Below are 6,791 nucleotides of genomic sequence, written 5' to 3'. Positions count from 1 at the left end.
TGTTTATTATAACATTAGAAGACAGACAGTGTCCAACTATGTACACCTACAGTGCCTTACAAAAGTATTCATCCCCCTTGGCATTTTTCCTATTTTGTTGCATTACAACCTGTAATTGAAATGGATTTGTATTTCATGTATTGGACATACACAAAATAGTCCAAATTGATGAAGTGAAAGGAAAAAAATAACTTGAATAACTTGAAATAAAAAAAATAACTTGAAATAACTGAAATTAAAAAAAAAAGAAAAGTGGTGCATGCATATGTATTCACCCCCTTTTCTATGATGCCCCTAAATAAGATCTGGTGCAACCAATTACTTTCAGAAGTCACATAATTACTTAAATAAAGTCCACCTGTGTGCAATCTAAGTGTCACATGATCTGTCACATGATCTCAGTATATATACACCTGTTCTGAAAGGCCCCAAAGTCTGCAACACCACAAAGCAAGGGGCACCACCAAGCAAGTGGCACCATGAAGACCAAGGAGCTCCTCAAACAGGTCAGGGACAAAGTTGTGGAGAAGTACAGATCAGGGTTTGGTTATAAAAATATCAGAAACTTTGAACATCCCATGGAGCACCATTAAATCCATTATTCAAAAATTGAAAGAATATGGCACCACAACAAACCTGCCAAGAGAGGGCCGCCCACCAAAACTCACGGACCAGGCAAGGAGGGCATTAATCAGAGAGGCAACAAAGAGACCAAAGATAACCCTGAAGGAGCGCAAAGCTCCACAGCGGAGATTGAAGTGTCTGTCCATAGGACCACTTTAACCTATACACTCCACAGAGCTGGACTTTACGGAAGAGTGGCCAGAAAAAAGCCATCGCTTAAAGAAAAAAATAAGCAAACACGTTTGGTGTTCACCAAAAGGCATGTGGGAGACTCCCCAAACATATGGAAGAAGGTTTTTGGACATCAAGGAAAATGCTATGTCTGGCGCAAACCCAACACCTCTCATCACCCAGAGAACACATCCCCACAGTGAAGCATGGTGGTGGCAGCATCATGCTGTGGATATGTTTTTCATCGGCAGGGACTGAGACACTGGTTAGAATTGAAGGAATGATGGATGGCACTAAATATAGGGAAATTCGTGAGGGAAACCTGTTTCAGTCTTCCAGAGATTTGAGACTGGGATGGAGGTTCACCTTCCAGGAGGACAATGACCCTAAGCATACTGCTAAAGCAACACTTGAGCGGTTTAAGGGGAAACATTGAAATGTCTTAGAATGGCCTAGTCAAAGCCCAGACCGCAGTCCAATTGAGAATCTGTGGTATGACTTAAAGATTGCTGTACACCAGCTGAACCCATCCAACTTGAAGGAGCCGGAGCAGTTTTGCCTTGAAGAATGAGCAAAAATCCCAGTGGCTAGATGTGCCAAGCTTATAGAGACATACCCCAAGAGACTTGCAGCTGTAATTGCTGCAAAAGGTGGCTCTACAACGTATTGACTTTGGGGGAGGGGGTGAATAGTTATGCACACTCAAGTTCTGTTTTTTGGGGTCTTATTTCTTGTTTATTTCACAAGAAAAAAATATTTGGCATCCTCAACGTGGTAGGCATGTTGTGTAAATCAAATAACCCAAACACCCCAATAATCTATTTTAATTCCAGGTTGTAAGGCAACAAAATAGGAAAAATGCCAAGGGGGTGAATACTTTCACAAGCCACTGTATGTGTATGTCTTACACACACACACATAGATAACAAACATGTGTGTGTTTTTTGGGATGTCACGTGTTGTTTGTGTACACTGAGTTTATGTTATATGTATCCATTGTGTGTGTTGATGAGTGTGAGTTTGTAAGTGTGTCATATAGACCCAGGCATTGGAAGTGATGCCATCATGTCGGTGTGTATCTGTTCTAGGGTGCAAAACGATCAGTTGGCGGCCATCTTTCTCCTGCTGATGCAGAACCAGGAGGCACTAGGGGAGGTGACTGAGGGAGACATGGAGGAGCAGCTCAAACTCTACTCCCTGTAGCAGAATGGGGCAGTTCTGTTATTGTCAACCTTGTATAGGGCTAAATAGCCTGTTCCCCCTTTTAAAGTGCAGGTGTCAAGCAGAGCAACTGTCAATGTTCAATACTGTATTTATGTTTGACTTATCATGTCAGGTCAGAATGATCCATAAGGAGACAAAGACAATAGGTTTAATATTCTGACATACTGTAGAGGGATAGGTTAAATGGCATTACTCATAAGACCAAAACAAATTGTATAATGCTTGAATGTAAGCCACAAGTCTTTACACTGTTCATGGTAACATTGGTTATCGTAAAGTATGGAAATGTTACAGTGGCTTTAAAAATCACATGTTCTTAGAGTATGAACAATTTAATGAACAAACAATTGCAGTAACTTATTTACATTAAGTATATCGATAACACACTTTGTTTATATTGCTTACATTTTTTATGAAATATTGTTGGTAAGTCACATACTGTATGTATTTTCAGTTGTAAAGAACTATTTTAGTGTTAATATAGGTAATAATGATATATACACTTAGTGTGCAAAACATGACATAGACTAACCAGGTGAATCCAGGTGAAAGCTATGATCCCTTATTGATGTTACTTGTTAAATCCACTTCAGTCAGTGTGGGTGAAGGGGAGGAGACAGGTTAAAGATGGATTTTTAAGCCGGGAGACAATTGAGACATGGATTGGGTGAATGGGCAAACAAAAGCTTTAAGTGCTTTGAAGGGGTTATGGCTTGTAGGTGCCAGGTGTACCGGTTTGAGTGTGTCAAGAACTGCAAAGCTGCTGGGTTTTTCACGCTCAACAGTTTCCTGTGTGTATCAAGGTCCACCACCCAAAGGACATCCTGTCGGAAGCATTGGAGTCAACATGGGTCAGCATCCCTGTGGAATGTTTTCGACACCTGTAGAGTCCATGCCCTGACGAATTTAGGATGTTCTGAGGGAAAAGGGGGGGTATTGGGTAGGTGTTCCTAATGTTTGTACACTCAGTGTATATGTTTTTCATATATTCTAAGCACTCCAAATGTTTAATCAAATGTTTTTAATGGATGTACATACTGTATGGAGATATTTTAGTAGTTTAGTAATCACTTCCTAGTATAAATTGGCTTCATCCTCTTGCCATAACATTTGTAAGCTGTGTTGGCATCATTCTACACAGCACCACAGGTGAGAAGATTAAGGACACCAAGTCTGGATCAGAGAAGAAGTAGCGGTTTTATTGGAATACCCACAGAACCTTTTCAGCTCATTTATCATCTGATTTTCTTAACAAAAGGCATATCTCGTTAGGTGGTCCAGGTGTACTCTGACATGGCACAAATGTTCTCTATTGCTCCTCTATTTTTCCTCAATCAAGGTGGGAGGCCGATGACATCAGAGGGCAACATGAAAAAATTATTTTGCTCAAAACATATTTTTTTACTTTTAAAGCCGAGCTTCGCACTTGGAGAAACAGCGCCACTGCCAGTGGTGGAAAAGGTACAGTCATATTTGAGTAAAAGTAAAGATACCATCATAGAATATGACTCAAGTAAAAGTCACCCAGTAAAATACTACTTGAGTAAAAGTCTAAAATTATTTGGTTTTAAATATACTTAAGTATCAAAAGTAAATGGAATTGCTCAAATGTACTCAAGTGTCAAAAGAAAAAGTATAAACCAGACACACCATTTTTTATTACTTTTTTATTGACGGATAGCCAGAGGCACACTCCAGCACTCAGACATAATTTACAAATGAAGCATTTGTGTTTAGTGAGTCAGATCAGAAGCAGTAGGGATGACCAGGGATGTTCTCTTGATACGTGTGTGAATTGGACCATTTACTTGTCAAAATGTAATGAATACTTTTGGGTGTCAGGGAAAATGTCTGTCACTCCATTATTTTCTTCAAGAATGTAGTGAGGTAAAAGTACAATATAAATAGTCGTAAGTAGTATTTTCAAGTATTTTTTACTTAAATACACCACTGGCTACTGGCAGCCCCAGGCACATTCATTATTGTTTTTGTTTTGTTTATTAAAGCCCCAGTGCAGGCAAAAATTTGATTTTTCTGTGTTTTATATACAGAAAATACAGGCCAGTTTATTAGGTACACCCATCTAGTACCAGTTCGGACCCCCCTTTGCCTTCAGTACAGCCTGAATTCTTCAGGGCATTCTACAAGGTGTGGGAAGCGCTCCACAGGGATGTTGGTCCACGCTGACACAATGGCATCATGCAGTTGCTGCAGATTCAACGGTGGTTAATTCATGCTGTAAACAGCCCGTTCCATGTCATCCAAAATATGCAGTATTGGGTTGAGGTCTGGGGACTGAGCAGGCCACTCAAGTAAACTGATTTCGCTGCCATGTTACAGGCAATGTTTTTCCACTTCTCAATTGTCCAGTGTTGGTGATCATGTGCCCACCGGAGCCACTTCTTCTTTTTAGCTGTTAGGAGTGGAGCCGTCTGTGGTCGTCTGCTGCAATAGCCCATTCTTGACAAGGATCGACGAGTTGTGCGTTCCGAGATGCAGTTCTGCACACCATTGTTGTACTGCAGCGTTATCTGTCCGTTTGTGGCCCGTTTGTTAGCTTGCACGATTCTTGCCATTCTCCTTCAACTTCTCTCATCAACGAGCTGTTTTCACCCACAGCATTGCCACTGACTGGATGTTTTTTGTTTGTCGCGCCATTCTTGGTAAACCTTAGACACTGTCATGCATGAAAAGCCCAGTAGGGTGGCCGTTTCTGAGATACTGGATCCGGCGCGCCTGGCATACCACACTCAGTCGATTAGGTCACTCACCTTGCCCATTCTATCATTCAATTGAACAGAACTGAATGCCTCAATGCTTGTCTGCCTGCTTTATATGACAAGCTATGGCCACGTGACTCACTGTCTGTAGGAGCGATCCATTTTGTGAATGGAGTGGTATACCTAATAAACTGACCGGTGAGTGTATATTTCCACACTATGAGGTTGGAATAATACTGTGAAATTCTGAAAATGATGATAATGCACTTCTGGTGTAAAAGCAGTATGAAAAGACTACCTGATATTTCAGCCTGTATTGGTGGGATGGAGTTTTGGCCTTCCAAGGTGACGTCAACATGCAATAAATTAGTTAATAGACCAATAAGATAAAGAGTTCCAAACCTCTCTGCCAATAACAGCAAATTTTCAGTTTTCCTCTCCCCACTCCCAGACAGTCCCAGAAAAATTCTTATTTGCGAAATTGCCCTTTGCTAAGAAGCAATTTCTTCGCTTTTTGACCATTTTAATTGAAAACAACCACATTAATTGACTTAATTGTTACCCAGAAATGATTTGATATTGAGATGAAAGGACTGCATTGGACCTTTAGACGGCGGAGGAGCTCCCACATCAAGGTTAACAACTACATCAGAGAACCTGCTCTGCTGTGCTGTTGCACGTGCAGCGATGTGCAATGATGTCTGCCGAAAAAAAACAGGGTTCATTGTCTGAAGTAACATCTTTTTTGTTGTAATATCACAAATGAACGTGGAGGTTTCACCACTACGGATTCCAATTTTAAGCGGACATTATTGGATTTATACATGGAATATTGTTTAAGAATAGGAAACGTTCAAAAATAGCTGGAGTGCGTCTTCAAATTAAATTTCTATGGGAACACCACTCATTCCCATCTCTGCATGAAATACATTCTGGTATGCAGCAGAGTTCCCATTCTGCGCTGCATTCTTCTGGTCTGGACAGGAATCACCTTGACATCAGCTGTTGGTCTCTCAGTGCTCCCCCTGGCCGTTGGTTATTTATCTAGTCAAGGAAGGGAAATGGGCTCTACTGGTTGAAGGGTCCTGTCATCAGCTGGAGACCAATTAAAACCCAATCCTATTCTGTCATGTTGGAAAAAGATTTGCAGATGGACTGAGAAATCCATGTAAATCCATGTAGCTACAATGGCACCTGTAATGTAATGCATGACATGTACACTTGGCTCTCCTCAAATTGTACTCTTATCATGTAATCAAGTTTAAGCAAGTTAGAAAGGTAGAGGTTATAAAGAATCATTGAAAGGCAAGCCAGCCCAAATTTCCATAATTATGGCCACACCTCTTTAAACTGCCAGTTGGTTTGAATTGGGGCATTTCCATAAAACGAAACCTCCAACTCCACACACGAGGAAGGTGCATTGACTGTCACGCCCTGATCTGTTTCACCTGTCTTTGTGATTGTCTCCACTAGAGGTCTACCGATTAATCGGAATGGCCGATTAATTAGGGCCGATTTCAAGTTTTCATAACAATTGGAAATGTTTGTCTATTTTTGGACACCGATTTGGCCGATTTTTAAATGTATTTTATTATTATTATTTTTTACACCTTTATTTAACTAGGCAAGTCAGTTAAGAACACATTTCAATGACGGCTAGGAACAGTGGGTTAACTGCCTTGTTCAGGGGCAGAATGATAGATTTTTACCTTGTCAGGTCAGGGATTCAATCTTGCAACTTTACAGTTAACTAGTCCAACGCTCTAACCACCTGCCTTTCATTGCACTCCACGAGGAGCCTGCCTGTTACGCGAATGCAGTAAGAAGCCAAGGTAAGTTGCTAGCTAGCATTAAACTTATCTTATAAAAAATAATCAATGAATCAATCATCCATAATCACTAGTTAACTACACATGGTTGATTATATTACTAGTTTATCTAGCGTGTCCTGCGTTGCATATAATCGATGCGGTGCGCATTCGCGAAAAAGGACTCTTGTTGCTCCAACGTGTACCTAACCATAAACATCAATGCCTTTCTTAAAATCAATAC

The sequence above is a fragment of the Oncorhynchus keta genome, chromosome 32, assembly GCF_023373465.1.
Source record: "Oncorhynchus keta strain PuntledgeMale-10-30-2019 chromosome 32, Oket_V2, whole genome shotgun sequence".
In the NCBI taxonomy this organism is placed as follows: domain Eukaryota; kingdom Metazoa; phylum Chordata; class Actinopteri; order Salmoniformes; family Salmonidae; genus Oncorhynchus; species Oncorhynchus keta.
Note: the sequence above shows the minus strand (reverse complement) of the source record.